The sequence below is a fragment of the Rousettus aegyptiacus genome, unplaced genomic scaffold (genome assembly GCF_014176215.1).
Source record: "Rousettus aegyptiacus isolate mRouAeg1 unplaced genomic scaffold, mRouAeg1.p scaffold_m13_p_14, whole genome shotgun sequence".
NCBI lineage: Eukaryota > Metazoa > Chordata > Mammalia > Chiroptera > Pteropodidae > Rousettus > Rousettus aegyptiacus.
Window position 1 is genome coordinate 52,427,414 of NW_023416289.1, and position 10,712 is coordinate 52,438,125.

The 10,712-nt window shown below is 45.5% G+C and overlaps 1 pseudogene; it reads right to left on the minus strand.

Annotated features, from left to right (window-relative positions):
- Window positions 1-8,471: 8,471 nt before the first annotated feature.
- LOC118611530 lies at window positions 8,472-8,567 on the minus strand (annotated as a pseudogene).
- Window positions 8,568-10,712: the final 2,145 nt, after the last annotated feature.

Here is a 10,712-nt window from a genome sequence, read left to right on the forward strand (position 1 = left end):
GAGGACAGTTTTTCTATAGCATATCATCCTCTCTCTGATGTTCCCTCCCACTGGAATACCAGACTCTGCTTGGACATACCCCTGGGTTTGACTTCCTTCTGAAGCCATGTCACATGTGATTCTAGTATTTGGGCAGCGCTCAGCCTAAATACTAGAAGCTCCTGCTGGTGCTGAGGCCTGCGATCCAGCAATGAACAAAACAGGCCCCTTTCCACCTCCTTGCCTTGCCCTCCCCTGGCTTGTCCTGGTACAATGGGTTTTTAAAATCTGAGTTTGGGATTTTATCTTTACCTTTTTTAAAAAAAATTGCCCTAATAAGTTCAGCTCACTACTCCTGACTATCTTGGATCTCGATTCTATCATTCTATGTGTTTGTTACTCCTTTCACCAGCAGACCTTCTACAAAACTGACTAATGTGTCATTTCTGTATCTTTAATAGCCTGGGGCTGAGTTCTAGATCAGGACAATAGAGACAACCCTCCTAGGATGCCATGCGTCACATTCCAGTCATTATGGCTGAGTAACACATCACCCCCAAACTTAGTGACTTAAAACAACAAGAGTCATTTAATATTCCTCATGGTTTCCGTGGGTCAGGAATTTGGGAGAAGCTCAACCAGGCAGTTCTGGCTTGGGCTATCTCATGGGGTGGCAGTCAGATGTCAGCCGAAGGCTTGATTGGGGCTTGAGGATTCAGGTTTAAGATGGCTCACTCATATGGATGGCAAGTCGGTGTTTGCTGTTGGCCTGTGGCCTCACGTCTTGTCCACACAGGCCCGCCAGTGGAGCTGCCTCACAGCATGGTGGCTGGCTTCTACCACAATAAGGGATACAAGAGGCCAAGTGGAAACTGCATTGCTTTTATGTCCTGGCTTTGGAGTGCACACACTGTCACATCCACCAGATTCTGTTGGTCACACAGGGCCAGCCTTGAATGAGTGTGGAAGGGACCTTATAAGGGCGTGACTACCAGGGGATGGGGCTTGTCAGGGGCATCTTGGAGTCTGGCTGCTACACACTAGACTGAGTCTTAGATGATGGCCAGTCTCCCACTTCATCTAACTGTGTCACCAATTGTTTCTGTCTTTTATATGGGACACCCTGTAAATGCCTTGCTAAGGTCAGTATAACGTGTTTGCAGAATTCCTCTGAAGCATCTGTCCAATATCCCTGTATGACCTAGCAGTCCAGTCTGCTCTCTGGGATAACACTTCCATCCCAGTTTCTATGGGACAGCCTTCATGTAGCTCAGGAAGGTTCTCATGCCACCCCTCCACATCTCACCTCACAGCGAATGCCCACGGGTCCCTGCAGCTCTTCCCTCGCACCATTTGGGCATTTTATTCCTACCGGAACAGACAAAGATTATGGTGTTTCAGAGGTATGTCACATTTTTGGTTGATATTGAAACTTATGGGCAATTAAGGCCATCAGGCTGTTTTCGTACTGGCCACCATGGAAGGACTTCTGGTCTATCTTAAGCAATGAAACAGAATTGAGCGGGGGCGAGGGGGTTCCCAGTGTGTTCCGTAGCATGGGTTGTGAACCTCAGTTTTGCTCCAGGGACCTTGGGCAAGTGGTTTAACCTCTCTGGGTCTTGGTTTTTCTGTCTGTAGAATGGAGCTACCTATGGAATTGTTGTGAGAATCAGAATAAGAGATGGGGTGTCAGCATCTAGCAAATTATCTGGCTCAAGGTGCAAGATGGTTAATTTTGTTCCCTCACCCCTCCACTGTTGTTTGATGTCCCTGAGTACCTGAGTAAACATACATTCTCTTCTGTGTGCTGCTTTCTGGGTCTGTAAAAGAAGCTAAAAATACCTCATAGGAGTGTGGCAATGATAAATACCAAATGTAATGTGTGTAGACAACATTGTGGGCCTTTCTGGAAGCAAAGGGCTGTAGAAATATGATATAGAAAAGCCTTCTCATTGCAGAACTGGGCCAGGGAGTGGAGTCTTCTGAGCACTAGTGGAACCTTTGAAAAGTGCCATTTTATTATTTTAACACTGTGCGAGTGACAAACTCCGAGGGAAATGTTCTAATAATAAAGAACATGGGTAAGTTAATGAAACACTTACAATTCTCCTAGGTCTGCGTGGAGTAATGGCGTATAGTAACAGGAAAGTGCTTGTCACTTAAGACATAGAAATTAAAGGTCACATTTCAGGAAATTCTCAGTCTTTGAAGATTCAGTTTGATTCCCCCGCCCCCTAAATTCACAGCAGATTCTATTTTCAATAGAACCCTGACATTTATAAAAATAAATTATGGCAAGCCCTTTACGCATGACTCACTTGTGTTTTTATCACCGAGAATACAGTGGGAATGATGGTGAGTGGGGTGTTACTGGGTTGAATTATACCATCCTCTTCAGCATCACCATCATCATCATCATCATCATCATCATCACCATCACCATCTACAATATTTTCCGAGCAGGTCTGGAAAATGTTGGTGGAGTAGGAGGGGTAGGAGGATGCTTTCCAGGAAGCCCCAACCCCAAAGGCTCCTGGGAGCCTGCTCACCTTCTCTCTCTCCCCTACCTTGAATCCTAATGGGGTGCTTCTGACACTTCAGCCCAAACTGGCCCCTCTCTTCTCCCTCCTTTATTCCAGTGAGCAGTCTTTTGGGACTGCTCTCCCTGCCCTTGTCACATTGCGCTTGCCATTTTCATTTTCTTTCAGTGATAAACGTTGGATCATTCTGAGACATTTTTGTCCCAGATTTTTACACACTGCAGTCCAGATGCAAAATGCATACATACAAAAGGAACAAATACACTATACCACAAATGCTTGGCAAGAAATATATCAGAGGGATAGACAGCAGCTGCATTCTTTGACAATGATCTGCTAAGACATGGGCATGACTTTTCCTTGTGAAACTTGGCCCTCATTTGATAGTGCAGTGCTGGGGAATAGTTATCTTGATATTTTAGTTGTTGTTCTTGATCTATTTGGTTTCTTAATGTGTATTCCTTTAAGGGGATAAAACCCAGAATATAAAAGGGGCGGGGGGAAGCCATGTTTAACCAGGCTACCTTTTATTCTTAGAACATTTACTTGTTAGCTTTCCAGTCTTGAAAGAGTCATCAAAAAATAGACATTATCCAAATTCTGGAGGGTACTCTGTCCAGTCTAAAAGTCTAAAGTTTAAAAAAATGGAATGTCAGTTCCTTTTGGGCTAGCACAGCCTCATCATCATGCAATATTTGTTTGTTTATTATGTAGTAAAATATATGTAATATAAAATTGATCAGTTTAAGTGTACAGTTCAATGGTACTAAGTACATTCACTTTGTTGTGCAACATTCCCACCATCCATCTCCAGAGGTTTTTCTTTTTCCCAGACTGAAACTCTGTACCCATCAAACACTAGCTCCACATTCCCCATTTCCCCCAGCCCCTGGCAACCACATTCTACTTTCTCTCTCTATGAATTTACTCGAGGCACCTCATATAACTGGAGTCACACAGTATTAATCCTTTATTGACTGGCTTATTCACTTAGCACAATCCCATCAAGGTTCATCCATGTTGTAGCATGTGTCATAATTTCATTTCACACTTACTGTGTGCCAGATCCAGTGCTAAGCACTTTATTAAACTTCCCCATGACCCTGCGAGGTCTCATTAGCCCCATTTCATTGACGAGGAAACAGATGGAAGGAAATTAGTAAGCTACTCAAGTTTCTATGGTCGCTAAATAGTAGAACCAGGCATCCGACCTGGGCCACCTGGTGTCAGAGACCTCATACTTAAAAACAAACAAACAAATAAACAAAAAACCCCACAACCATTTATTGAGCACCTACTATGTGTCAGGTACTAAGCTAGGGATTGTATCAACATTTTTTTCCTCCTTCCTTTTTTTTCACTATATAATTTACATAGAATAAAATGGCTCTTAGGTGTGCAGCTCACGGAAATGTTTACATGTACAAACACCATTGGAATCACAACCAAACCAAGATGTAGAATATATTCAGCTCCCCAGAAGGTTCCTTTGTGCCCCTTGTGGTCAGTACAACCCACCCCGGAGACCACTGTTTTGACCTCAGTGACAGACCAGTTTTGTCTATTTCTGAACTTGACAGAAACATTATCTCCCATGAGTATACCTTTTTGTCTGGCTTCTTTCACTCAAACTGGAAGCAAACTAGAGAGTTTATGCCCAATCCAAAGGGACACCCACTCCCCAACTCCGATTGAATGTCACCATGCAGGAATTCAGGCTCAATGTCGCTGGATCATGTATTAGTAGTCGTTGTTATTGTCATTTCCACTGAGAAGCCAAATGTCTGGGGTTTTCTGTAAGATCAGATGATGACTGATTTAAAGATGTAAAATATGGTGTTTGTCAACACATTGAAGGATAAGCGAAACACATCTACAGGTGGTGGGATGATAATACTGTGGAGATCGTGAAAGTGGAAAGGAAGCACATTTGCAAGGAAGAATCAAAGAGACTGGATTTTGGGGGAGAGGGAGAGGAAAGAATCAGCGGTGACCTCAGACTTCTGAACCTGAATGGCCGGGAGCTAGGAAGGGTACCTGGCTTAGAGAGCAAAGACGGCGAGCTCCATTGGAAACGAGTTGGGTTTTCAGAGGTGGAGGGACATCCAGGGGAAGAAGCCAGCAGGTAGAAAGAAATTCTGGCCCGGGTGGGGCCTGGGGAAATGCTCAGCCTGAAACTCCACACCTCCGGTTTTCATATAAGACCAGAGAATGTTCATTTCTAGCCAATGGATGCGAATATACACTTTAATCACATACTGTCACTAACTAAGGGAGAAAATAGAAGGGCAGAAAAGGTAGAGGAAGAGAGGCCGCTGGGTAGAAATGCAAGATTACAAAGAGAAGCACAGAGAGACCGAGAAACAGGGAGAAAGAATACCAGGGACCCTGACACACCCAAGAAAAGTGGCACGCAGAAGGGCATTCTAGGGAAGAAGAAATATAGACAGATGTCAAGCGGTGAACTTTCATCAGGTAGAGGTAGAATTTAATTGCATGGCAATAGCATCTTGTGAGTATTAGGACTCTGTCCTAATCAATACTAATGATTTTTTAAAAAAAACTCTTGCATTTTTTGCCCCTATAGGCACAAATGAGGCTAGTGCTTCTTGGCAATTACCCCTATCCCCCGCCCCGCCCCCCCATCTCCCCAAAGGAAAGAAACAGCTATGACCTTACATTACACTGGCCAGGTTTCACCACTGAACTATGGCATCGGGTGCATCTTAGATCTCAGATCAAGTCAGAATTCCAGCCCCCTAAAAGTCATCCCAGCTTTCTTGAGATCTGGCTTAATAAGGGCCATGCCTAGTTTGGGAAAGAATGTTCCTTACAGAGCCACGTCGGAGCTGGTTTAAGTTTTGAAAGATGAAGGAGAAGAGGAGGGAGACGATGGAGTTCATTCAGCTTTGAGGCGTGTGTGTCATTATATTTTGTGTGTGTGTCAAAGAAATAATAGCTGTACAGCTTTCAAAGGGCCACTTACCATTTATTAGGAAACAGAAAGCTGACAAACTAGAGTGACTTAAAGCCTTAACAAACAAATATGTATATATGAGAAAAATTAATACTCAGTGAAACGTACTGATTGAGAGAAGATGGGTGCACAGTAGGGAAGGGTTAGAATGGAGTGGGATTAATTTGGTAGTACTAAGAACAAGGAAAGTCTAGGAATTAATTAGAAGATGAAGAGGTAGAAATTACACTGGAGGACAGAAGGGCTTTCCTCCCCAAGCACCCGCAGTCTGAAAATCAGTTGCTCCCTGTGCCCAGGTGAGCTGGGTCCCACCGCCTGTCCAGATCTCACACCCATGCATTTGCTCCCCATCTGTGGCCCCTCTGCATGCCCCGGTTGGAAATGTGGCCTTTCCAGAGCCAAAAGCCAGAGCACAAGGCACCTATTCACCCCGCTGGGTTTGAAATTCTCCTCCGAAATTCCTTTAAATGCAAACGCCTTCTCCGAAGTACACTGTGCATCTTTTCAAATTTCAGACATAAACAGCAGCATGGCCTCGCCTGGCAACCCCCTCTCACTCTCCTGATAAAAATAGAAAGGACCGAGGTGGGGAAAGCCGTCGGCACAGTGGGGGTTTTGTGGATCAGCTGTTTGGCATGGGTGTTTCTGACCCTTTCTGCCTATTTTGGGGAGGGGTGTCTTTCAGGGGAGCTTCGAGCTGGATTCTCAGGGGATTTGTCATCCCTGGCACCTTGGCCTCTTCCATTCTGGGCCCAAGACACATCTCTGTGGTTGTGTGTTTAACTCTGTGTCCCAGGGAGAAACACGTTTACCTGTGGTTATTGGCATGGGCGTAGGTGTCAACTCTGGTGGTTGTGGGGGAGGGAAGAAGTGGCGAGGAAGAAGCACGGGGAAGCAGTTCATCTGTAGAAGCCACTGGTGTGAGAACTTTTGCTGGACACCCGGTCGCACATGGCGGAGGCCTGGTGCAGCGTGAGCTTGAGTCAGGACGGGCGCCATAACCCCATAAGCATGGGAAGAGCTTTTGGAGGCAATGAGATGTCGTTCACGCAGCATGTCCCTGCCGCCTGGGCCAGGGGCGCGTGAGAAGTGCAGGGTGAACTGGCAAGCTCACCGAGCCAGGGCCTATGAAACCCGCTCCACCTCCAGCTGCACCATTTGCCGCAATGTGGCCTTGGGCGTCAGTTTCCTCCTAAGTAGAAAAGGGATTGCGATCTCCCCAGAGAACGACCCAAGATGGGATCCTGCTGCTGCTTTGCTTAAAACCGTTCAGTGGCTTCTGGTTGCCCTTAGGACACCTGTGTCTCTCACCTCACCTCCTCACCTCCCCACACTCTCCCTTCCGCTTATTATTCACATTCCAGTTCCGTCTCGTCTCCATATTGTACTTTAAATATCAGAAAGGCCCTCCCGGACCACCCCAACTTCTCTACCTGCCTCAGGCTATTACAGGACCTTGTTTCTTCCTTTCTTAGCCCAGACCGCAGCGTGCTTGTATATATTTTGATCTGTTTACTTGTGTAGTGTCCACCTCCCTCTTTTACCAGACTCTGAGCTTCATGACGGTAGGGACACATTAGTGTCCAGTTTGCCTGTGGTCTAGGCCTGCTCTTCCGGCTACTCCTCACCAGGGTACTTGGGACCTGGAGGCCCCATCTAAGCCACATTCTGAGTCCAAGCCTTCGACACAAAGTGGTGCATTCAGTGTGCTTGCCAGGGAGAGTTCTCTTTCTCTAGGATTGTGAGCTCCTCGGAAGGCTCCATTCCTTCCCTGTGGCTTTATTCCTTGTCTCCTGGGATGAGATGTTGGAGGCCACTGAGCCTTCCAAACACTGGAGGCAGCATTGAAGTTGGTTGTGGCCCTACAGGCTGCAGACTTTCTATGTTGGGATCCCTCACGGGTTTACCTGCTCAGCTGGTTAATGGGGGAGCTCTGCTCACTCCATAAGATGATACAGGCAAAGAATGGACCATCCTTGCAAGAGCAAGGAAATGGGAGGCATACCTGGAGCACACAGGGTTCACCTTTCCCAATTGTGGCTTGGGCCTGTTCCCGGAAGCCTGCCCTTCCTCACTCAACAAAGGAGGGAAGCTTACCAGCTTATTGGGAAATGTGGAGGATAAGGGTTCAGAGATCCCACGCTGCCTCTCTAAGGCAAGGCACACAGGATCAAATCCAGGTGGCTGTGCTGGGGCTAGAGTGAGAAGCTTCATATTGCCTCAGTTTTGGTCCAGAGAGGCCCTGGGGCCTTGGCCTGGGGTCCACCACTGAGAGTCTAGAAGTTGAGGAATGGAAGCCTAGGAAGAGGTAGTAATGGGGTATGGAAGAGGGGATCAGGAGCCAGGTCAGAGGAGAAGACCTAACCATCCACAGTGCCCTCTGCTGTGGAGTGCAGGGCCCACCTGGAAAGCAGTAAAGGCTTCATGAAAAATTTGAGTTAGAGCAGACATGGGAACAGGATGAGGAGTGGAATGTACTCACATGTGCAATTTAATAAGAAACTATCCAATACTTTTCCAAAGTGGTTGTACCATTTTGAATTCCCATGAACAATGTATGAAAAGAAAGTTCCACTAACTTCACGTTGTCACCAACACTTGATTTTTGTCAGTCATATATGTATGGTGTCATAAATTATCTACACATATATTCAACTTTAATTGGAAAACATTTATTTGTGAAGAAATGTCTTTTTTTTTCCCTACAGGAAAAGTAAAAAAATTCATGACACATGATGCACAAAGATGACACTCTCATATTAGTTGGAGATTAGACGATACAATTGGTTTTATTTCTAGAAATATCTGAATATGAACCAAATGATATTAGTGTAAAGTATAGGTATTTCATCAGGCATAAAGTTGTAGACTTATTGAAATCTTCAATTTTTATTTTCTTAACTTTCAAGTGTTAAAAACCAAACATAATTCTTAAGTGTTATTTCATAATTCCTACAAGCCTAAGTCTTGTCATTAAAAATATGGAATGCTTTATGAAGTCACATGTCATCCTTGCATAGGGGCCATGCCAATTTCTGTATCATTCCAGTGTTAGTGTAGGGGCACTGTCTTTTAAATTTGAGTTATTTAAGTGAATGTACAGAGGTGCATTCCTGTGGTTTAATTTGCATTTCCCTAATGACAACAATGTCGAGCATTTTTTTGGTGTGCATGTTGGCCATTTGCATACCTTCTTTTTTGTCTGTTGTGTGCGTGGTGGCTGTTGTTTAACTTCTTACTGAGCTTTCAGAGTTCTTTATGTATTCTGTATATAAGTCCTTTGTTGAATGTAAGTATCGCAGATATTTTTTTCCCAATCTGTGGCTTTCCTTTTTCCTTTCCTTCACAATGAATTTCAAAGAGCAGAAGTCTTCAATTTTGACAGAGTCCAGATTTCCAATTTTCTTCCTTAGAGTGTGTGTGTGTGTGTGTGTGTGTGTGTGTGTGTGTGTGTGTCCTACCTAAGAAATCTTTGCCTATCAATGTCACAAAGATTTTCTTCTAGAAGTTTTATTAATTTAACTTTTATGTTTAGGTCTTGATACATCTTGAGTTATTTTTTGTGTGTCGGATGAGTTAAGAGTTAAGGTTAATTTATTTTTATTATAGACCTTCAGCTTTCAAGCACCATTTGTTGGAAAGATAAGTCTTTCCCCATTGAAAGTCAACGTGTATGTTGTTTATCTACTTATCTGTGGATGGATCATGCTTTTAGATGCCACTCGATGATATTACTGCTTAGATTTTTTTTTTTTTTTCTAAACGGTCTGTGGCTACGAATCTTCATTTTTATCAGGAACCTCTGGTGATTCTTATGCCAGCCAAAGTATGAGACCCTTCGGTTGAAGGGCGATGGTTCCTAATCAGGAATATGTTATAATCACCCAGCGCCAGAGTCCCACCTCCAAAGGGCCTGATTTAGCAGGTAAGCCACCTCCTCTCCCTCCTCCAAAAAAAACTTCTTCTTCCTCAAACTAAAAGCTGGTGATTCTTTGTTTAACATGGGCACATTCCCTCCTTTTCATTCGTGCATTTGCTAGGTTCATAATGATGGGCTCGTCTGCTGGGCTCCGAGGTGCAAGGTTTGTTAGAGGCAGACAGACATACCCAAACAGGCCTGTGCAGCCCATGTGTGGGGTGCAGATGGGGATTGACAGAGCCTTGTGGGAAGAGTGGGTAAAGCTGGTGGTCCTGGGTACCACCGTGGATGCTGAAGTCTGAGGACTCAGGGGGCCTCTTTGTCCTATAGTACCCTCCCGTGCTGGTTAGAGTCAGAGCATGAGGCTCCTTCTTGAGGTTAAGGCTGCATGTCACATTCCCTATGGACGTGGGCTTTCAGGCTGGCTTGGGACGGCCACATCACACTGTCTCCAAATGCTCTGTCCCTAGTGGAAAGTTTTCATCTCTGGAGGTGCAGTGGGATGGTTGCTCTGTTGACTCTGTCGGAGCTCTGTGACCGCTGAGCTGTCCACCTAACTTGGTCTCGGTCCATCCTGCCCTGTTTGTTTGCCGTCTGGGTTGCTTCTCCTCGTCTCGTAGGATTCACTGTCCCTCATGCCCAATTTCACACTACTCCATTGGTCTTTCTTCCCTGCCCTCCTCCACCTGATCAGTGCTTTTTGGAACGTCGTCCAGCCGATTGCACAAAATGAGCAAACCCCACTACAGAGGCGGGGCACCCAGGCTGCAGAGGCCTTAACCAAGCTCAGCTTTGCATGGCTTTCCTTCTGGCCTGGGCTAGAGCCTTGCATTTCTGTAAGGAGAGGGGAGCCTGTTTGTTATTCTCTAGAATGGCCCAGAAACCTCTGCAATAGGGTGTCGCCTTGGAGGTGGATGTAGGCTGGGTGTTGGTGGAGGTAGCTGCTCTAGCTTAGAAATTGGTGTGAAGCTATGCTTGTCAGCCCTGGCTTCCTGCGAGTATCACCTGGAGACCCTGGAAAGCTCCTGATGCCCAGGTTGTAACCAACCAATTCAACCAGAATGTGTGGAGGTGGGACCTAGGCCGCAGAATTTTTGAAGTTCCCCAGATGATTCTAACATACTAGTTAGTGTGAGAGCAGCAGCTCTAAAGAGACCAACATCAGTGAGACAGGTGAGACGATGTGTGAGGATCTGAAACCAACCTGATTTGCCTCACTGCAAGGCACATTCCACTGTCTGTTTTAGATGCAAAATACGCTCCTTCAGCCTGGGGAAACAGGGTGCAGAGGGCAGAA